This window comes from Amblyomma mixtum, chromosome 8 (assembly GCF_055824585.1).
Source record: "Amblyomma mixtum isolate Tamu chromosome 8, ASM5582458v1, whole genome shotgun sequence".
Taxonomy (NCBI): Eukaryota; Metazoa; Arthropoda; class Arachnida; order Ixodida; family Ixodidae; genus Amblyomma; species Amblyomma mixtum.
The window spans coordinates 76,124,592-76,147,650 of NC_143019.1; the positions used below are offsets into that span (position 1 = coordinate 76,124,592).

The window sequence follows — 23,059 nt, forward strand, 5'->3', positions numbered from 1 at the left end:
GTGACGTTGAGTGCGCGAGCATATTTAACTCTGCATTCTCCTCTGTTTTCAGTGAAGAAACTGACATGCCACTATCTGATACAACGGCATATCCAATATCTCCAATGCCTTTACCCACTTGTTCTGCAGATGGAATCGCCTGTATCATCGCAAATATTAAGATATCATCCTCAGCAGGTATTGATCAAATAACGTCGAACCTTTTGAAGAATACTTGGCACACCTCTGCAGCATACCTATCTTTACTGTTCACGCAATTACTTCCCACAGGTGACATACCTAGCGACTGTAAAGTGGAATGCCAGTGGGCTGTGCGATGTCATTGAACGTTAAATATAGCAAGATGGTCGAAATTGCTCCTGAAAGCTCCACTTCGGCACTTTTTAGTTCGCTACCTGTAGGGCTCACACTTCGCTGAAAAGCCTTATCGCTTTGTCTGTCTAAAGCCCGCTTCTGGAAGATGCACGGCAACCTTCCCACCGTTGTCTGTGTGGTTGCTCCGCTACCCGGAAGAGCTGGGTGGCAATCGCCTGGATGGCAGGTGGGCAGTTGACAAAAATTTAAGGCCCCATCGCAACCTGCACACCGCATTGTAAGCAAACTGACCACTGTGGCATACGGTAGTTGAATTAATTAGTGCCGAGATGTTCCTTGGCAAGAGTAACCTAGGTATTGCAAGCCCCAGCGATGGCGGCACATTCCATTGCAGGGCACCACCTCGTCGTTTACCCGCTGCATCACTGCGCCAAATGTGATAGTATGAGGGCTCAAAGGTACTTCTCAATGTATCAAATGACCAAGTCTACTGCAGTAGCAGTCTAAAATGATGGATTATCACGCAGACTTTCGTCATATGTTATATCAACGAAGATGAGGAAGTTCAATTAAAGCAATACCATCTAAATTCCCGATAAACCATGAAAAATGGATGCTAACAATGGTAGCGCACGATAATGCTAGCGCCAGCAATGAGTAGAGGCCCGGGAAGGAAACTGCGCGAGGCGGTTTTCATGGCCGCCGCGGGAGTTCGGTAGCAGCGCAGTAGCAGGCAGATGGGCAGCTGAAGGAGGCGCTGCGAGCAGCGCTGCGGTGAAGGTCGGTCACCCGCGAGAAGAGCTGTGTGTAACTAAAGCGGAGCGGGGGAAGATGGGTACTACAAGAGCGGACGGCATGGTCATGACTGGCGCGAGCAGGGAAAGAGGCCAGGAGCTCATGGTGGCAAATGCCGCCGTCCGCCTGCCTGCAGAAATGCCGGATGCCGTGGGGATGCCTATGACGGTGGGAACCAGGCTCCACGTTGCTGGAACACGTTTGAGAAAATACTTGCAAGCGAAGCGAAACTCCTATCGAATCCACACAGGCTTTCTTACATATTAGGAAAACCGCGCTCTTAATGAACTATCAGCGAACTTACCTCCAGCTTCGTATGCCTTATGCGTAAAGTGGTGCCTATGGAACCTAACACAAATGTTGCCTCACGTAGCATACTGCCCTTCACACAAGTACCCTAATCCACTGATTTCATTGTATTACCTACACAAGAAACAAAGACCATTGTATATCGCCACAAAACAAACAGCGTCGTAAACTGTCAAACAAACGGCTTCACCCGCCGGCGTCAGAGGCCGCCCCTGACCGCCCCCGGGGTCAGAGGCGATGCATTGACCTTGAAAGATATAAAGTTTCGGCGGCCTGCCTAACTGTGTGTGGCTTTTGCAAACGATTTGCTGAGTTGTGACCGCAGTTCCCACACTTGGCTGGTTCTCGAGAACTTGAAGCGATTCTTGTGGAGATACCCATGAGATTGAGGTCATTTCTCATTTTTTCCTGCGTTTATCAGGTTAATAATATACCGCACAAATAATATTTCTTTCTCCGGACCGTTTGCATATTTCTCTGATAAAGGTGACGCGTTTCTTCTATAGGGTGAATATAATCTTGCTGCGTCACTATCCAGACACCCAGTCTCGCAACCAAAAGTAATGAAATTTTGTCCCTCAGTGGGAGGAGTGTTAACTTCCGTTTTACTTGCACCGCAGAGATATGGGTATGTCAAGGCATGTCTAATGCAAAACTAGACGAATAAGCCATTCATAATTCGCACTGCGTCATAAAATGAATTACATTCTAACGCAAACCGCCTTCTCTATTATTTATTCGCCGCCTCTTATATCCCTTTATCTCAAGAAACAACACATCTGCAATAAAAATTGCTGAAGAGCAGATGACTTGAAAGGCCACTTCCAAACATTTTTAATCATGACAAAATCACGCGATTCAAATACCGAGATTGACGCTCGATGACACGTTCTTGGAGGTCATGCGGTTGATCTGCCACCTGCGGAAGCATGGAGGAAGCAATGTCACAGACACACAACTCACCGCGCAAAAGAGGGCTCTACATTTTGGTAGGCCTACCAACCACATTTATCTGTTTGTATCTCCTGCATCCCTTACTGTGCAGAAAATGACACAAATCTACTTGGAAACTTGGAACTCAATAAGATGTAGCACCAATTATTACCGGCTGCCGTGAGGAGCACAATCATTACTACAAATTGCAGGCATTGTCCAAGGACCGCTCGACTTGTCATTAGATCTAAACGGCTGATTGAACCAATTGTCTGGCTCGAAGTTATTATCTGCGACATCTTGGTTACAAGGACATATAAACAGCGCTGAACAACAGGACGAGATAGAGGATAGACAAACACGGCGCTGAACTTACAACTGAGTTTGTTGGGAGGAAAAAATTTCAATATATACATACAAAAATGGGCACACGCGTGCAGAGTCATACATCAAAGTGGAGATAAAATCAACAAGCCACGATGATCGCACGTGTTGTACCTGCCTTCAAGCTACTATTTGTGCAGTTTGAAGGCAGGTACAACACGTGCGATCATCGTGGCTTGTTGATTTTATCTCCACTTTGATGTATGACTGCGCACGTGTGCCCATTTTTGTATGTATATATTGAAATTTTTTCCTTCCAATAAACTCAGTTGTAAGTTCAGCGCCGTGTTTGTCTACTCCTCTATCTCGTCCTGTTGTTTAGCACTGTTTATATGTACTTGTCACCATGGAACACTAACTCGCCCAATCTGCCGTTCTTCTACATCTTGGTTGGCAGCTATCAAGGTGCTGATTAAGGATAGAAGGCTGTTCTGGGCAAAGGTAAGATGGAAGAAAATGCTAGATGATCAGACATCTTATGCAACAATTATGCCATAGCAGTTCGATCTACGCTCATTTATTAATTTATTGTTTTTACTCTAACGAACGCTTCTACTCTACGCCCAACCTTCACACACGTGACAGAATTTTGGAGGGTGTTGGTGGGCACTGAGGGTGGGGTAAGGAGGTGTATGGTGGATGGCGCTTGTGGAGGGCAGCTGGCTTCACTGTTAGTAAAATCGATTTCGGCGTCGCTTCTTCGTTGCACTGCTGGGGGCGCATCTAGAGGGTGCGGGACGTGTGGTGGGTAGAGGAAGGCGGGACGAAGGTTGGTGCAGCGTCTGGAGTGTAGATTTGGTGGCTAGATGAAAAAAAGTGCTTCCAGGGACAAAGGTTGGCGGTTAAAGCATGGTGGTGAGGTGGATCGAGGGCGACGGTTGGTGGATGAGCATCGATTCAGCTACGTTTGTACGGTGAGGACGTGGCTGTTGGGATGTGTTGAAAGGCGGGCACTGGCAATGACTTGGCTCGTAGCTTACTAACATTATTGGTGAAGCTGACGAAACAGGAGCTCTAGCACAAAAAGAGACGATGTAAAATAATCCATCAAATCAAAGCTACGATATGGAGTCAAATATGCGAGAGCACAAACTTAAGTCTGCCATGGTGTTCTGAAATGTCGTATTGTGTTTAATCTTCTCCCGTCAATCTGTTTTCGCTATTCACCATCCAAAAAACCATCATAAATAAGAAGGTGCCTTATGATCCCAATTGTTACTAAATCGCTACCAGCAGTATCCACAAAAGAACGTTCGCTCTTTATTTTTCCTCTTTTACCTGCGTCGCGAATTGTCCTTACCATGCCACAAAGCGCCTTCCAAGTGAAGACTCTCGCTCATTATTTTGATGCATTTTGAACACAATTCATTCAGATTCACAACACAAAATTATCACTGTTACTCTGGTCCGAGAACGTGACTTGCCTATTTTCTTCCGGCAGTTTGCTTATGTCCAGGCGGCAATCATCACCAGCAGACATAGTGTTTTCAGGGATGGCGCTGAAATAAAAAAGCCGAAGATGAGACATTAAAGCATGGACTGGTAGTCTGAGCAGTGTTGGAACACCTTAATAAGAATTGACAGACAGTACAGTGCGAGGAAATATGTGGTGTGATGGCCAAGATATCTGAGGAGATCAGGGGGAAGACTCCACATCCCGACCAGAAGTCATTAACGCCATCATTTGCAGCATCAACATGAAATGGGACGCTAAGTTCAAGGTTAAGGAGGAGGTCTTTTTTTACAGAACTGTGGCACCAGAAAAAAAAGCACTAATTGCGTCAGAGAAAATGTACGTCATGTAAAGCAACAAAAGCTGCTTACTTATATTTAGGAAGCAATTGTTTTGTAATGCAAAAATTGAGTTATTTCCATATTTCTTCGATCTGGAGCCCAGGGAAGTGCATAGACTCTAAGTCATATAATTGATTGCAATTAGTACTACAGAATAAATTATCAATATTTCAGTAAATTGGCGGTTGGGTCAGCCAAATGTTTGGCTCTTTTTCAGTGCTAATGCAATGTTATGTCCGAGGACACATCGAAGAAGTCAGACGCACGCTCTAATAATGTTGCATTCCGTATGGCCATCTTGAGGTCAGATATATATCTCATGCTCGTTGATTTATTGATTGCTTCATTTTATGATTGATAGATTTCTTGATTAATACGCTCACCAATTAAACCAACTAAATGTTTTGTGACCGGATGGTAATCATGCGTTCAATCTAGCGATTTCCGCGCTCTTATTTCTAACGCGTGAGAAATGTACAATATATGCAAAATAGTCTGTGCCAAAGCGTAGTGAGTTCCCCGCACGTGACCCTGGTGGCGTCCTGCGAACACCCAAGCTCACCTAGTGCTCTAAACAATGGGAAGCGAATTTATGACTTATTTTCTATTGCAAAGTATCTGCGAGTTACATGTCCTGTGGGAGCCTCGCATCAAAACCAGATGTTGGCTCGTCTACTCAGGCGTAATTGCCTTCCGTGCTTCCCGATGCATTTGTGAAACCACCTCCGCTGGCAGCACGTAAACCTTCGTTCCATCTCTTTATTGGGCAATTTGTATGCAGCGATGCTTACCAAAGTCAAGGATGTGCAGATCCGCATGATCCTCGAGTGAGCCGCTGTCGCTGGCCTCTCGACCTGTATCAAGGGCGTTTTGCTGGCTGCACCGGCAGGAGACGGCAGCGATTACAGAAAAAAAAATCAGGAATAATAATCGGCTGGCAGGAAAATAACAGCTGCTTTCCGATGCATTAGGCTTCCCGCATATTTTCAAACCTAGCTTAAGATGAGGCCCGAAATTATTCAATCGTAACTTTTTATAAAACTAAAAAAAAAACATCCTCTAAGCATGTTTCCAACTGCCAATCTTATTGGTATGTTTTTAGGGGGTTTAACATCCGAAAGCGACTCAAGCTTTAACGGACGCCGCAGAGAAAGGCTCCGGAAATTTCGACTACTTGAGGTTCTTCAACATGCACTGACATAGCACAGTACACGGGGCCTCTAGGGTATAGGTTGGTATGTAGGAGGGGTTAGACGTCCTGAAGCTACACACCAGAATTGAGGGTCACCGTAATGAAGCCCTTCCTGCTTATTTGAACCACCTGAAGGTGGCAGCGGGCACTGTCATTGTTTAAAGCGATGTTATTAAATGCCAGCGCACGCGTGTACTTTAAGTCATGATGTTGACAGACATACGTATGCATACAAAGAGCTAGAGAACCTACCTGGTGCCACCGAAGAGGAACATTTTGTCGCCGACCATGCAACAGCAGTGGCCGCGGCGGGGACACGGTCCCTTGCGGAGCGGCTTCACTTGGCTCCATTGGGAGCGCTCTGAACAAATGTAAGCATGAGCACGTTATGTGTCTTCTAGTATGCGTTACTAGGAAACTAAATCAACCTTTATTTGCACTACACATGGCAAACGACATAAGCCTGGCCACACGGCTGCATTAAATGAAATTATTGAGATGTAAAACGAATTCAGGATATTATATACCATTATAAAATAAGCTATAGAAAGTCTATAGACTTCTTATAGAGTGTTGTGCCTTCTTATAGATTTTTCTTTTTGTCTATTCATAGTCTATATACAGTCTATAGACAAAAGTCTAGTAAAAGTGTATGGCCATACATCTATAGATTGCCAAGGACTGTCTACAGCATTTGCATTCTCTATGGACTGCTCCCTAGGATTTCTGTATGAACAGTGTATAGACTTTATAGAGAGAAGTATATGGACAGTCTATAGACTGTATAAATTTTTGTAAAAAATGATTTGGTTTTTATATACCGGATTGTCAAATAAAATATGAACCTAAGTGACCTGGCCTAACCATTCTACTCAGAAACAGCAGGTTAAGGGCTAACTTTGCAGTAACTGAATGAGAATGGTGTTCTTGTGCTATAGTGCGAATAAATATGATCGAAGACGGAGAGCAAAGAGAGAAAGAGCAGATAATTTAAAAAAATTAGAATTTACAGATTAAGAAATACTGCAGCGAATTACCACACATGCGCCCTACGGTGCAAACAGTTCCGTAAAAGCGTATGGCCATGAACAGTGTTAAATTGTTAGTGTCGCTCCCATTATTCAAATATTGGCCGAAAAACGGCAGTTACGTGAGCCTCTCTTGATGACGAAATGAAGTCACTTAAGAGAGAACTCATCCGCTATATATCGGAGAGAACACTGTGTATTACTCGACATAGCTGTCCACATTATTCACTCAAGAGGTTAATGTTACACTACGACGTGACGAGTGTTATGCTTACGGACTCATTTCCCAAATGTTAATTCGGTGTAACATTGTACTGAATGGTTACTACTACTAAGAAGGAAATTTCGGGTATTTCTTAGGCGTAGGTGAAAGTAGTGTAGGATGGGGGTTTGTTAAAGGCACTGGGACCTCAGGAGCAGGGCGGCAACAGTCCGTGGTCGGCGAAGGCGAGAGCACAGCACGCGCAGCGATGGCAGCGCCGCCGCTAAGCAGAACGGTCGTCTTCGTCTTCACAATTGCCCCCGGGGAAAAGAGGAGCCAACCTGGCGACTTAGGGCGCGGGCAGGATGGCTGGGTCGTAGAATGGCTTGAGGCGCTGGACATGAACAGTCTCGCGTCCACGGCAGCGGCGATCAGAAGACGGCACGAGAGGTTCGACCGTGTAATTAACTGGAGATGTACGCGCCAGGACACGGTATGGGCCATGGTATTTGGCGAGAAATTTTGACGACAGGCCCGGAGTATTTGTCGGAATCCAGAGCCACACAAGGGAGCCATTGGGGAAGTGTGGCGTTGTTTGATTGAGGTCGTGGCGGATTTCTCTCTGCACTGGTTGTCAGTTGTGAGAGCACGGGCGATGCGGCGACAGTCTTCGGCGTGCTGGGCGGCTTCAGATAGAGGCGTATACTCGGAAGCGTCGGGTTGGTACGGCAGAATGGTGTCGATGGTAGCAGAAGGATGACGGCCGTAAAGGAGAAAGAAAGGAGAGAAGCCAGTAGTGTACTGCGTTGCGGTATTGTACGCATAGGTTACATACGGAAGAACAAGATCCCAGTTAGACTGGTTTGAAGAGACGTACATAGATAACATGTCACCGAGGGTACGGTTAAAGCGCTCGGTGAAACCGTTGGTTTGCGGATGATATGCCGAGGTGGTGCGATGAAATACATTGCACTTGGGGAGCAGTGCCTTCACAACATCGGATAAGAAGGCGCGGCCTCTGTCGCTCAGCAATTCGCGAGGGGCGCCATGACGAAGGATGAATCGGTTTAAAATAAACGAGGCAACTTTGGAGGCTGTGGCAGCTGGAAGGGCGGCGGTTTCGGCATACTTTGTCAAATGCTCAACCGCGACGATAGCCCAACGGTTGCCGGCCGAAGTGTACGGAAGGGGGCCGTATAAATCAATGCCGACGCGGTCAAATGGGCGTGGCGGGCAGGGTAGCGGCTGCAATTCTCCAGCAGAACGTTGAGGTGGCGGCTTGCGACGTTGACAGGTAAGGCACGAGCGCACGTATTTGAGGATGAAGGTGTACATGCCACGCCAATAATATCGTAGCCGGATGCGAGCGTAGGTCTTGAACACTCCGACATGACCACACTCCGGGTCAGCGTGAAAATGGGCGCAAACTTCCGAGCGAAGGTGACGAGGAATAACTAGCAAACACTTGCGGCCATCTTAGCTGTAGTTGCGGCGATAACGGAGGTTATCACGAATTGAGAAATGGGAAGCATGGCGGCGAAGAGCACGCGACGGAGAAGCAGCCGTAGGGTTTGTGAGGAAGTCAAGAAGAGAAAAGATCCATGGGTCGGCACGCTGCGCCGAAGGCATGGCGCTGATGTGAAGCATCGGTGAGGAGGCGTCTAAGGTTGAAAGGCTCGAAGTATTGGCTGGGAGTGGGCAGCGCGATAGAGCATCGGCGTCTTGATGTTTGCGGCCAGTACGATACACGACGCGGATGTCGTATTCCTGGAGGCGAAGGGTCCACATCGCGAGGCGACCGGATGGGTCTTTCAGAGAGGACAGCCAGCACAGCGCGTGGTGGTTGGTCACGACTTCAAACGGGTGGCCGTAGAGGTAAGGGCGGAACTTGGTAAGGGCCCAAACTATCGCCAGACACTCTTTTTTAGTGACCGAGTAATTAGATTCAGCCTTTGTGATCGTGCGGCTGGCATAGGCAACGACGTATTCGGTGAAGCCAGGTTTACGTTGCGCGAGTACGGCGCCGAGGCCTACCCCGCTGGCGTCAGTATGGACCTCGGTGGGTGCGGTCGGGTCGAAATGGCGAAGTATCGGTGGGGCAGTGAGCATACGGCGCAAGGAATCGAAGGCGTCGTCACACACTTGGGACCATTGCGAAAGATCGGAACTGCCGGACAGAAGTTGTGTCAAAGGTGCAGCGATTGAGGCAAAGTTGCGTATAAACCTACGGAAGTAGGAGCACAACCCTAGGAAGCTGCGCAGTTCTTTGATAGAAGTAGGTCGAGGGAACGCAGCCACAGCACGAAGTTTAGCCGGGTCCGGACGGACACCCTCCTTGGAAACAACGTGGCCTAAAATGGTGAGTTGGCGAGCGGCAAAATGGCACTTCTTTAAGTTGAGCTGGAGGCCGGCGTCAGAGAGGCAGGTCAAAACGTGCTTCAGGCGGTAAAGGTGAGTGTCAAAGTCAGGCGAAAATACGACGATGTCCAGGTAACAGAGGCAGGTTTTCCACTTGAGACCACGCAGAATGGTATCCATCATCCGCTCAAACGTGGCAGGAGCATTACAAAGACCGAAAGGCATCACAGTAAATTCATATAGGCCGTCAGGTGTTACAAAAGCTGTCTTGGGGCGATCGGCCTCTTCTATGGGTACCTGCCAGTACCCGGAACGTAAATCTAAAGAGGAAAATATCTCGGCACCTTGCAAGCAGTCTAGCGCGTCATCGATGCATGGCAGGGGATATACGTCCTTGCGCGTAATCTTGTTAAGTCAGCGGTAGTCTACACAGAAACGGATGGAGCCGTCTTTCTTTTTGACAAGCACAACTGGCGAAGCCCATGGACTGCTTGAGGGTTTAATCACGCCGCTCTTGAGCATTTGGTCGACTTGATCTTCAATAACTTGACGCTCGGGTGCCGACACACGATAGGGGCGCTGCCGTAGAGGAGCGTGGGCACCTGTGTCTATGGGATGTGTGACAGTCGACGTTTGGCCCAGTGAGCTGTGATGACAGTCGAAGGAGGCGCGGAACTGGTTGAGCAAGTCGAGAAGCTGCGTGCGCTGCTGCGGTGGAAGATCTGCGTCGATCGAGCGGAGAAATAGTTCGGTAGATGAAGGAGTGGGTGTAGAAGATGGTGGGCTGAGCGCAGCGAGACTGATGTGCGATGAACCGCCAGTCTCCTCATGGGTTAAAATAGCCGCGACAGGTTGGACACTGCCGACACATTCGCCACGGCGCAGAGCACTAGGGTAGGTAAACGGGTTACAGACCCACAGTACGGAAAGGCCAGCAGAAATAGTCAATACGGCGTAAGGCAGAGGAAGGCACCTGCGCCGGAGGAAAGTAAGGGCTGGCGTGAAAAGAACAGTGTCATCACGAGAAGGGGCACAAGAGAGGCGCACAAGGACGGAAGAGCATGGAGGCAGGTCGATGTCTTCGGTGACGAGGGCTTTAATACATGGCGGTGAAGGAGCAGCGTCCGGCAGGGATTGGGGCAGAGCACAGAACCCGACTTCAGCGCGAGCGCAATCGATGACAGCGGCATGACGAGAAAGGAAATCCCAGCCCAAAATAACAGAGTGAGAACAACACGGCAGTACGACGAACTCGATCGTGTAGAGGACATCCTGAATTAAAACTCGAGCGGTGCAAGCTGCCGACGGCTTGATGTGCTGAGCGCTGGCCGTGCGCAGCGAGAGACCGGCAATTGGCGTCTTAACTTTCTTCAAGCGGCGAAAGAGGTTTGCGTCTATTACTGAAATTGCGGCGCCAGTGTCTACAAGGGCCATGACAGAAATTCCCTCGACCGAAACGTCAATAAGGTTCGCTGGGGCCAGCTGAGGTCTTTGGTAGTTCGACGAGGACGCAGTTCTTGCCTCAGGAACTGCGACATCTAGTTTTCCTCCTGAGAATTACTTGGGCGGCGACGCATCGGAGAAATGGAGCGTCGTCGCGGCGAAGGGGTACGGCGGTCGGTAATCGCTGAACGGTCGGGGGAGAAAGGACGAGGGGACGCACGGGGCTCAGCAGACGCGGAGTACTGACGCGCTGGAGGCCAGTACCCGACCGGCGGTGCCGAAACTGAGAGACGGCGACGGCAATGGCGGGCTACGTGGCCAGGCAATCCGCAAGTGTAGCAAATAGGCCGGTTATCCGTCGTGCGCCAAGGATCTCGGTCTCGTGGAGATGGTCGCAGATAAGGGGCCGGCGCTTGTACGGGCACTGACATTATAGGGTACGTAGGCGGCCGAGGTTGTGCGACGACTTCAGCGTAAGTGAATGGACGGGCGACAGGTTTTGGGGCGACGTTGCCATAATTGAGAGGGTGGCGACTGGTCTTGGGGCGGCGTCAGCGTACGCCAGTGGAGCTGCGACAGGTGGTGATGAATGCGCTGACGGAAGCACCTCAGCAACCTGCTCTCGAATTGCATGTTGGAGAGCCGGGGCCAAATATGGTGGCGACCCTTGAGGGCTAGGCAAAAGCGAAAACTGACGGGCCACCTCCTCACGTACAAAGTCCTTCATTTGCTGCAGCAGATAGGAGCTGTCAGCTGCGGGTGTCAGTCCAGAAAGTGACTCTGGCTGAGCTGAGTGCTGACGAGTCAGGACCCTCTGCTTACGCAGCTCCTCGAAGCTCTGGCACAGCGTGATGCGTAACCTGATCCTAAACGGTGCGCAAGTCCCGAGCGAGCAGCATTTGAAAGGCGTCATCATCAATACCTTTCAAGATCTGCTTGATCTTGTCAGCTTCCGGCATGCTGACGTTCACTCGGTTGCAGAGGGCGATTACCTCTTCTATGTAGCTAGTGAAGCTTTCGCCGACCTTCTGCGACCGTTCACGCAAGCGTTGTTCGGCGCGAAGTTGTCTGACAGCTGGGCGACCAAACACTTCTGAGAACTTCGTCTTGAAGGCAGACCAAGTCGCAACGTCCCCTTCATGGTTGCGGTACCATAAGTTTGCGACGCCGGTAAGATAAAAAATTACATTGTTTTGCTTGGTCTCGTCATCCCACTTGTTATACAGGCTCACCCGCTCGTAGGATGCGAGCCAGTCTTCCACGTCATGGTCATCTGTGCCGCTGAAGATAGCCGGGTCCCTTTGGCGAAGGGAGCCGGCACAGATGACAGTCGGTGGGCCTGCTTGCACGGCTTGGTGTTGGATGTCTACAGGCATCGCAGGTGTCGGAAGAGTGCGGCTACGGAGCTCCAGAGCCGATATCGTTACCCGGCGACTCCACCAAATGTAGGATGGGGGTTTGTTAAAGGCACTGGGACCTCAGGAGCAGGGCGGCAACAGTCCGTGGTCGGCGAAGGCGAGAGCACAGCACGCGCAGCGATGGCAGCGCCGCCGCTAAGCAGAACGGTCGTCTTCGTCTTCACAGTAGTAGCTTTATATATCACGTATTTCAGGCAAGACCGCCATCAATTTTTAAAAATAGGCGTTTGGACGCAGAAAGATGGCATTAATACCAGTGTTGATTTATGTGAGAAACCGAAAACATCATTTTAGCTACTGAGCCGATAAATAAAATTCGAAGAGTTAACGTTTATGAACTACTCATAGGCCTTTTCTTAAAAGAAATGACAAAATTATTGCCTAAATTAGACAAACGTGTGAAAGCAGGATTGCATGAACAATAAAAACGACGTTCAAGACAGAATGCCCTGTCTCCTCTCTTCGACCAATACCCCGCGGTAGGTATGTGCCATTAAGCCTGAGGACATCGTCATCATCATCATCATCTTCTCTCTTCGCGACGTGGGTGGAAGGTGGTGAAGACGACGATGTGCAATGCAGAGCGTGATCTAATTTCCCAGTTTCAAATACTCACGGTGCGAACTTCCCTCAGGTCGATTGTACCGATGACTGATGTCAGTACTCCTACTTTTGTGTCTCAGCCTGCTTATTCTTTTCTCTTCGTTAGCCATGGTGTCAAGTGACGCAAATTGTGTTAACGCGGGACCTTTTAGCACCGATTGGTGTTGTTCTGAGTTCTTTGCAATGCATTGCTGACACGCCGGGAGCAGTGGAATCCCATTTTTACCACACTTTATATACGGTATTCTTTCTGACCACCTAGCGGAATACCGCATCATACGGTGCTTTCTACCGATGCCTCCGTCAGCTGATAAAAAGCTGCAGTTGGCATGGAACTTTTCTGTCCGCACCCCAGATTATATTCCTATATTCTTTGCAAAATTTTTGGCTCATGGAATGGCCCTGCTAAAAATTACATGTCAAGTGTCACACGTTATTGTCTTTGCTGACTGTTTGTCAGTTTCAGCCTCCCTTGAAACTTCACAAAAAGATTTTTTAGCCGTTTCCTGCGATTTCTTGTCCCATTCAATTTAAAAGAGGGTTGTTTTGTCTTGGTTCCTGGCCATGCAGGTACAAACGAGGTGGCAGATTACTTAGCAAGGTCGGCTCTTGACGGGTCAGTGACACACCCGCCCCGAATTTCATACTACTGGTGATTTCCAGGTTTCAGCAGTTCCAAAACATATTAGCCAGGTTACGGTATCTCTTACAAAATACCACTGGTTATCAGCATTAGCATATAATTGGAACATCCGTTCGTATGAAACCAGGCTGTGTGAGGTAAATTTATATATACACAGATGTGGGTGCTCACCGACAAACCTATGTGACTCACGCGGGGATATTGAATCTGTAGATCATTTTCTCCTCTACTGTCCAAAGTTCGCACTTCAGACAAAGATTTACCTGGAGGTCCCTCTCTCCAGGTTAGGGCTCCCGTTATCTCTGCCAGTGTTGTTATCGTTCAGAGCGAGCGCCAAAAGATTTGCTTTGGGTTCGATTTGTGGGATTCTCTATGATTACATAACTGCAAATGGTAGGTTGATTTGCTAACTTTTTCAAAATTCGGGAATCTCTTTTTCCACCAAAATTTTTGCTGCTATTTAACTTTAAATATTCTTCTGTCACTTTTGATCGATACATTGTTCAAAATTTCACGCATGGATCCTATATTTTACCGGAATCGCCCATCGAAATTTCCTTGTTTATGCCACTACACCTTGGCCAATCCCCTATGTGGGTATGAGCCACTTCTTAAGAGGAATAAGAAGAAGCACGAATGTGTGTCATAGTTTAACACGAGCCATGTTCCGCTCGGCAATAGCCTTGTGCTCTCACGAAGTGGCCAGCAAAGCTAATCTGTTCGCGCTCCCGCGGGTTCCAATTCTAGCCGCAGATATTTTATGTATTTTGTTTATTTTGTTTGTTATTTTGTTTGTGTATTTTGTTTTTTGTTTGCTTCTTCCATGTGGCACAAACCGGCAAACATTGCAAACCCCCCCCCAAAATTGGAATATCTTCGCAAACCCACTAATATCGCAAGATCTTGCTGGGGGTTTACCAATCAGAATAGTGCTCTCGCACTAGTAGATATTTGTTGCTACAGTTAGGAAAAGCTGCATTTCTTTTCAGCATTTAGAAAATGCTAATTCATTCGACGATCTGGCGCAATGCCACCAAGCAACGCACCTCAATGAAATGTATACACGGCGCACGAGCAACGTTTCCTTCTCGTCCTCGCTTAGCAGCGGCGAGCAGCTCAACGTTGTTAGCGCGATCTGGGCAGAGAAGGTCGCGTCTCAGGTGCGCCGTAGTGTGACGCAGTCTGAACGGCACAGCTATGAGGACCCGGCCGGCACGCGATTTACTAATTGGGCGAGAAATTGTAGAATTGGTTGGACTATAGAGACCATACAAACCAAGTTACTGAAATTTAATTAAAATACTTCTTAATAACGATCAGCTACAAATCGTTGATTTCTACTAAGCATCTATCTGCACTAGTTGTAAATTTAACTTTTAGAATTTAATTTCTGAACTTAACAGTTCACCGAATTCACCTGCTTTTTGCCGTTCGCCATGATTAGTATTAGCTGCCGAAAAGTGTCTTTTTAAAATACCCATTTTTAAAAATTAGCGACGAGATTTCCTAAAAGACAACGGTGGACAGCAAACACAAATAGCTAACTGCAAAGCAATACTCGTGTTCAAACTCGTTTCCGACCATATCAGGAAGCTTACTAGTAACAAAAGCCTTGCGGCGAGAACGCTTCCGGTATCAGCTAGGTAAACAGGTTCCACGTCTTGGGAAAGCGGTCGTACATTTTCTTATTTCATAGGTGACTAATTTGCGCGCAAAGTACCTGGGTCATATTTGTGCATGTCTCCGAAGAAGGTCGCCAGGAGACCATTGTAGCCTCCGAACACGTGCATCTCCCCATTGTGAACAACTGCAGGCAAAAAGTTCGGGAAAAATTTAAGGTGACAGTGTCAACTTGAATATTTTATGTGTGGCACAAAATGTGCATCCCGTAGATGCTGTAAACCCAAGTAAGCCGATGCTACCAGAGTTACCAGTACTATTAAGACGGGCGCGAAAACACTGCGAAGTGACAGCTGATCATTGTCAATACGTAGTGGACAAGAAAGAGAAATGAAGCTTTTATATTATACAGCATTCTTTTATATTATACAGCATATAGCATTGTGAAAGAACAAGTTCAAAATGAGCTCAGGCGGCATCTATGACCAAAATAGAGGTTTAGCGACTGATCGTTACATCTCTCAATTAGCTCACGGCGCTTCAGAAGTTTTTTAACTACTCTTCAATAACATTGCTGGTGTCACTTCATAGCAACCTGCCAGGAACGAGTGAGTCTGGCCTTTAGGTTATGACAGCCTTTCACATATCAAAGCTGTTCATCTAGAAAACCAACAAGGCCAGCGTCTGAAGCCTTAGATTACATACTTTCTTGTGGGTTTTATTGCACTCGACTTATTTTTGTGCTGCCAAATAAAATAGCTCCAATTCAGAGCGCGCCACATGACCTTCTGTGACGTAAGTATGCCCATAGTTGGCAACATCTAATTAGAATGTTGTCCGAGTTCCTTCATCACTAATTGTCCTCTATCGTTAACTGTTGCCTCCCCGTTCACCTAGCTCCGCGTTCTCAAGAAACTCGAGAGCTTTTGCTACCGCACTAGCCGAGGATACAAGCTCACCTGTCCTGGCAAGAGCTACTAGCGCGAACTGTTACCCTCCAGCAGCGAGCATCACGTAACTCGGCGCGGATATAATATATCTGTAATCGTGAAAAAAGCTAACACCCTGAAAGGTACTGCACGAACCCACAGATTATAGTTTCCGTCTCTTCCTCCTCGTTATGAAATTACATCTTATAATTTGCTTTCTTCGGTCACATGAACTCTTCACGACGGGCGTAAAAGATCAATGGGATGTACAGAAGATCCACAATACCCCCGGTGATCTGAGTGCCCGGCCTTACACAGCACTTGACGAGAGCTGCGTAAACTAGAAGCTTTTATCGTAATTTCCTGGCCTTGTTGCAGAGATGCTACGCTAACCTCCGCTCAGTTTGTTGAACAGATCTAATGAAAAGGTTACCTAAAGTTTCATCGAAACATTACTAATGTTGAATGCGAAATGGTGTGCCATTATTATCTGCACTGAATAGTGCAGCTCTATCTTCTTCGAAATAGAACGTGAGACAGCCTTACTCGGCGGAATGTCGAAGCAACTCAACCCGAACTGCCCAACCAGAAGCATCTTGGCTGAGGTGCACAAGTGTGCCTCATAGGCAAAAAAACTTTGTAGCTTCTGAATCTAATTCTAAATGTAGAAAATGCAGCACGATTTAGAAATTAACCCACCCTAAATATTCCAAAGAACCCTCCCCGCCCAATATTGAAAGGAATCCCACTACTGAAAACAGATTATGGCGGATTACTGTGGATTGGCGGATAGAATACTGCGGATTCATGGGTAAATTTAGTGATTAGTGCGGCATTAGGATGGACTAAATTGGATTGTTGGGGGATTAATATGGATAAGTGCGAATGGTTCGTACAACTCAATGTGATAATCAGATGGAAGGTAGCGGAGGATAACGGTCCTCAAATTTTCGAATTGGTGGGCTGATATCGTAACAACACTTTCGGCCAGTCACAGAATTTCTTTACAGAGGAACCCGATGGTTTTTTCGAGACGACAGTTTAAATTCTATCGCATTTATAGCGCAACTCCAGCTGCCTCTCGGCATATCAACAGGCCGCAGTAAAGAAGTCAAGAACTTTCGGAAGCATCTTGTTTCTCCTGTGAAGGATATTGTCACGTTGTAGTGACGGCAGTCCAGCGGTAACGAAGACACCAACAAGACTTGGAAACGAAGCTCTTTATTTGGGTTGACTTGAGCCCGCAAAAGAACTGAATTACTCGGCGGCGGCGTAAGCAACAAACGTGCTCGTCAGTCGTCGAACTACGAATGCCCGCCGCTCGTGGCATCGCTCAATTTAAAGCCGGCGAGGAAACTTCGAGATAACAGGTCAAGATCATCTACAGTAACCTGGAAAAACGTAGATGCAGCTCTTCTTGCCTGTGATGAATCGAGATTAGTCCAGTCGCTTCTCGCGTCACAAACAAAAATGATAACACCCCTTTCCTCCGGCCTTGAGCGCGAACGAACGGGCACTGTAGTGATACGTGGCAATATAAATCATAGTGACGTTGCGTAGTGTGCACAGAAAAATAGGAGATTGTTTTAACGGTTGTCATAAATCCGAGTGCGCGAAGCGCAAATTATTCTTGTGCTTTTTTGTTGCTTAAATGCAATATTTTCATACCGAGTAATTTTGTACAAAAGCATTTTGGAGCGGGAAACCATTCATAAAGAGAATTGTTTTATATAATTTAAGATTTCTCTATAAAAATATATATATCTGCAGATCGCCAGACAGCATGCCTTGAATTTTCTTCTATTACCGTTTTTGCAATCATCAAAAGATTGGTTTGGTTTATCGGGGTTTAACGTCCCAAAGCAACTCACGCTATGAAGGACGCCGTAGTGAAGGCCTCCGGAAATTTCGACCACCTGGGGTTCTTTAACGAGTTACCAATTGGTTTTCAATGGGAGTCAACTGTTCGATGCGATCGATGGAAACAATTGAAAAGAGCAATCTTGCTACATGTCACAAGAATGAAGCATTACCTTCAAATTACCGTAGTAGTAGTAGTAGTACAAGACCTTTATTCGGCCATAATTTACACGCTGAGCATGTCGACCGCCCGGGTGACGAGGAGTCGTAAGAGTATGTTACTATTTTCCAGTTTACAAAATTTTCGTACGAAATTGCTGGACATAATTCTTTTCTGGCTTGTACGTTTCCTTTCTCTCTTTTTCGCGCATACTGGGTCAGCAACGCAATTTCAATCCGTTTTGCTCCATTTTTCAACGTAAAACTATATTTGTCATCTTAGATTGCGTAAAAATCTGATATTTATTTTGTTTGGTTCATCCCTTCCTCAGTTTTAGTGGAAGCGATGCTTAGGATGTAAAATGGTTTGAGAAAGGCGAACGAATTTCCCACGATAGGGGCGCTTGCACAGTCTATAATTCGAAAAGTATTACTCTATAGCTGAGATCCTCAGGAGAATTCTATTATCGGTACATTCAGTGTGCTTCTCAAACTGCAAAGGGCTGCCACTTTACGCAAGGGTGAATCTGCTGCTTACACGAGGAGTGGCTGCACCTGGCGAGAGGTGTGGAGCCCCGTGTGACGGGGTGCACCCAGACGCCATTCGCTGTGTCCAGGTAGGCGAGGCGGTCGCTGTATGCCACATCCTCGGGGAGCTGCGCGGGCGCCGCGTCAGAGCCGCGACGGCCACCCCAGACGTAGATGCGGTGGCCGATGGCCACAGCAGAGTGAAAGCCTCGCCACTCTGGAGAGGTACCCTGTCCGGAGGGAAGGTATGTACAAACAGGGCGTCATTGTCATCATCAAACTTCGGCTATTTGCACTTGAAGGGGCAGCGACAGAAGATTTCGAAGGCAAAAAATGACTACCCGCCACGGTGCCTCAGTTGTTAGGACGCTCGGCTACTGAGCCGTAGTACCCGGGTTCAAACCCAGCCGCGGCGGCCGCGTTTCGATGGAGGCGAAACGCAAAATGCGCCCGTGTGCTGTGGGGTGTGCAAGGTAAAGGCCCAGGTGGCCGAAATTATTCCGGAGCCCATCTTTCTTCCTTTCTTCTTTACCTCCCTCCTTTATACCGTCCTTTTGGCGCGGTTTGGATGTCCACCGACATATGCGAGACACTTACTGGACGATTGTTTTCTCCCAAAAACCAAGTTTCATTTTCATTTCAAAAAACGATTTTTCCATGGCGAGATGTCTTGTAGCAAGATTTAATCGCAGGAATTGAGCTGAACATAATTTAACGCTATTTTGAAGCCGCTCCGAATTTGCACACCAATTATGTGACGTCAAAATGCGCATGCAATATTGGTGTAGTGTCACCGAACGCAGATGATGTTAACAGAAACAACCAGTGTTTCTCGACGATGCCGGCTTCGCCAGAATGTGGTTAGCCCAGGTTGGCAGGTCGACCATGATGTCAAAGTGCATTATATAGCTGGCCCCGACCGAGTAGTAAAGTGCCGGTGCAAAATAATTTGACATAATTGTTCACGCTGTACACGGGTGTTTGGAGGTCATTTTCATGATTAATAGGCACGCACGCTTTTTTTAAGTAAAAAAATGCCCATATAACTTGTGTCTCTACACCATCGAGGTGTAATGAGATCTCTCGTAGATTTCCGGCTAGCCCTCAGCAGCGCTTGTCGAAGCCATGTCTTCCCAGAAAGTTTCCATATCTACTGAGCGAAGCGCCCTGCAGTGGCAGGCTATTTTTCTGGCTACTTGGAATACACTTGTTACAGCAATAGTGTATTCCAATCGGCTATCCAGAGCAAGCTCTCTGTCTCCGTGAAACCCAAGCGCGTGTTTCAAAGACCGATTTGGATTCAGATGCTGAGTTCAGATACTGCGCTAAGAAGTCTTGCGCTCATTCCAAAATTCAAGGTGGATCTCTGACTCGTTTATGGTAATATGACCTAAGAAAGCACACATCATAAACTCTTCGTAATATGTGTTCCGACCAAACCCGTTTTGTTGTGTTCATTTCCGCTATAATATATTTTAACGTGAGTTCCTTCCTTAATTCCCAGTGCTAGGTCATAGAACAGTGCTAGAAGCAAAGGCCCCTATTATTCACCCTAGTGACCAGGAGGTGCCACTTCATGGTGTCCAGGTCGAGTACGTGCACATCCTGGGGGAGCCGCACGTCGTCTTCCTCGACACCGCCAAACACGTACATGCGGTTGCCCACCACGCACGCCGAGTGGCCCTCGCGCGCCGCCGGAGTCTCGCCCGAGGTACGGGGACGGAGCCACGTCATCGAGGCTGCGCAAGTGGAAGGTCATGAAACCGGTACCACCAAGAGGGTGAAGAACTTGAGAGCAGAAATTGATGGAATGTATTCGGAACTCAGACAACACATTGCTACATTAACAGCGCCACTATTCCTCTAATATTGGTGAATATCTTTAGTCTCTTACAAAGCTGCAGATAGGGAAATTGTCGTCTCCACATTTAGGAGGCAGGAGGGAGACAAAGTGTGCGTGAGCCGAGAATCGAGAAAGAGAGATTGAAGATGACGGGTGGCCAAATTGCTAAGCCTTCACCTTCGGTGTGAGAGGTGGCTGGATCGAAATCTACCGGGCACAAGTATGGGTGCAAGCAAACCCACGGCCCACCGTCAGGCGTATTTCTTTGATCACACATCACAGCTAACGCACAAACATTCGCGTTACGCACTCGTAAGCGTGCAGTGATTGTTCTTAACACATGGTCCGAAAAAATGTATCTTTTCTCACACGTACCAAACTGCGCCCTTTTTGATGCTCCTGTCGGAGACGGCATTCTTTTTGTGCCCTTATTGCAGCTAGATCGCATACACGTGAGGCCGTTGGCCCTGAGGCTAACCATTAAGGGCTTTCTTAGTTACTGCGGACGTCGGCTCTAGAACGTCACTTCATATCAGCATAATGATTATTACTGAATACGCCAAATTCAAAGCAATGGCATCCCCTATTTTCTGCAACTGACTGTGTCTTGTACCAGCAGCAGAAACCATATTTTCAAAAACCTGATCTCATCCGCTCACCTAATCTTCTGGCGCCCCTGCTTCGCTGCCTTCTTTTGGAATCACTTTATTGACGTCAACGACTATCGCTACTCTTGCCTTCGCATTGCACGCATTCTACAAGCCGAATTCTTCTTCGTGATTTCCAGTCGCATGTCAATAATCCTCGTTTCTTCCCTAAATTGCAAAAAAAAACTGCCTTGTGCAAAGTACATTTTTGTATAAAATAGTAAGGACTCATAGCTGGCAAACGGTCGCAGTGATGAAGGTCAAACTTCATTATCGTGTCAGAACCGGGCATGGCGCTCAGGGATGGCATGCAGTTTGAGCGTATCTTTCTCTTCGTTACAAAAACAAAACTTTCAGGAATCCAGAACAACTGCGTTCAAGGCAATATCTACCGGTACACTCTTAGAAAAAAGGGGCGAATAGGGGGCGAGAGGTTAGTCTTTTTGGGGACTAACTGACCTGCCACTGGCAATCGTCCTTTTCGGGACTAACTGCAAAGGGTGTAACTGTTGGTCCCCTTCCAAAGGGTGCAACTGTTAGTCCCCGGGAGCAGACATTTAATGAAAAAATGCAAACGACGCGTGATTTCCAGCGTAATTTATAGAGGGATAGTTTCCGACAGAACTTCACACATATAACAACGATAATTAAAGGAAACAGAAATAAACATACATGAAAACACCAGGATTCGAACCGACAACCTTTGGATTATAAGCCGAGCGCGGATATGACTACGCCACCACCGAGGACAGTCCACGGTAGAAAATAAAAGCCTTGTATGCGAAACGCACACACGGTCTGTCTGTACCGCTCAAATTGTTATCACAGTGTGGTGGTTTTGGTGTCATATGCTTTTGAAAAAACCTGCGGTAAGCTTTAATGCGCACGCACAACGGTCTAAATCACGTTTTGGCCAAAAAAGAAGTGCTGAACTGTGTATACATTACGGCCGGTACTTCACAACCACAACAGTGGTTTTCTTTTTGTTTCTTTTTTTGCGTATAAGGTGGTCTTCTTCCTTGCAATTGGCAGCTGCACATTACAGCCTGTTGAAAACAAAGGTAGAAGGCGATGGTTCACTTCGTTTTTTGTTACCGGCGGAGAGCGGTGACAGGGAATTGACTGCTAAGTGTCGCCGATACTTACACAGCATCACATAAGCTCGTAAACAACGGCAACGGTATGAAACTACGTGTACTTGCTCAACCCTAACTTTTACAACTCACATTTGACACGTATTGAAGTTCGTAGTAATTGTTTATGCACTTGCACAACTGCCAGCCGTTTCGGTGGCACGAAGCCTATTTCTCACGGAAAAGGGTATCCGCCTCGTCACAGGCAGTGCCCTCACTGGCCTTAGACGACATCCATGCGCTTCAAAAATCGAGTACTATTGCAGTCAGGGTCTTCTCGCGCAATTTTCGCGTGCTGCTGTGCTGCGATTCGCCTCCCGTTAGTCTCTTTCTCGGCAGTTAGTCCGTTGAGTTTGCGCACGGCGCGCATTTTTGGCAAGGAGGGTGTCGTGTGCGAATTTAGGGACTAAAGAGCCCTTTTTAGGACTAAAGTTGTCTTTACTCCCCGCTGAGCCGGTTTTTTTCTGAGAGTGTATGCTTCGCAAAATACAATGGCAAACTAACGCCTATCCGGGATTTTATGCAACGATATGGCACGTCTTGAATACAACGCAAAGCCAAGCTCCGGCTGCGCACCTCCCGTTGATTTTGCACTGCTCTAAGCTTAGTCTCTTCTTGAACTGGCGATAGTGAAGGTGTTCCCACTAATGGTGGATTGTTCCTACTGTAACTTCGAAATCGTTCCTGTATCCCGGCCGCTACTCCAATGTGTGTAAGTTTTGCTAAGATCCTTCAAACCTAACTGTTGGGCTCGACGCGCCGTCTGCAGCGACGACAGTGGCGCCAGCGGGACTGGGCTACGTGAATAACGGCCGGTTTCAGCACGCTGAGTGTGTGTGTGTATTTGTGTACGCGTTTGCTTGCGGCGTCCCGTTCTGGGAAGTGTGTTGGTCGCGCACACGTGCGCCCGCCGGTGGCTCCTT

At 47.5% G+C, this 23,059-nt stretch overlaps 1 pseudogene; it reads right to left on the reverse strand.

Annotated features, from left to right (window-relative positions):
• Window positions 1-2,277: 2,277 nt before the first annotated feature.
• Window positions 2,278-23,059, reverse strand: part of LOC149333056 (kelch domain-containing protein 3-like) — a 38,587-nt pseudogene continuing 17,805 nt past the window's right edge.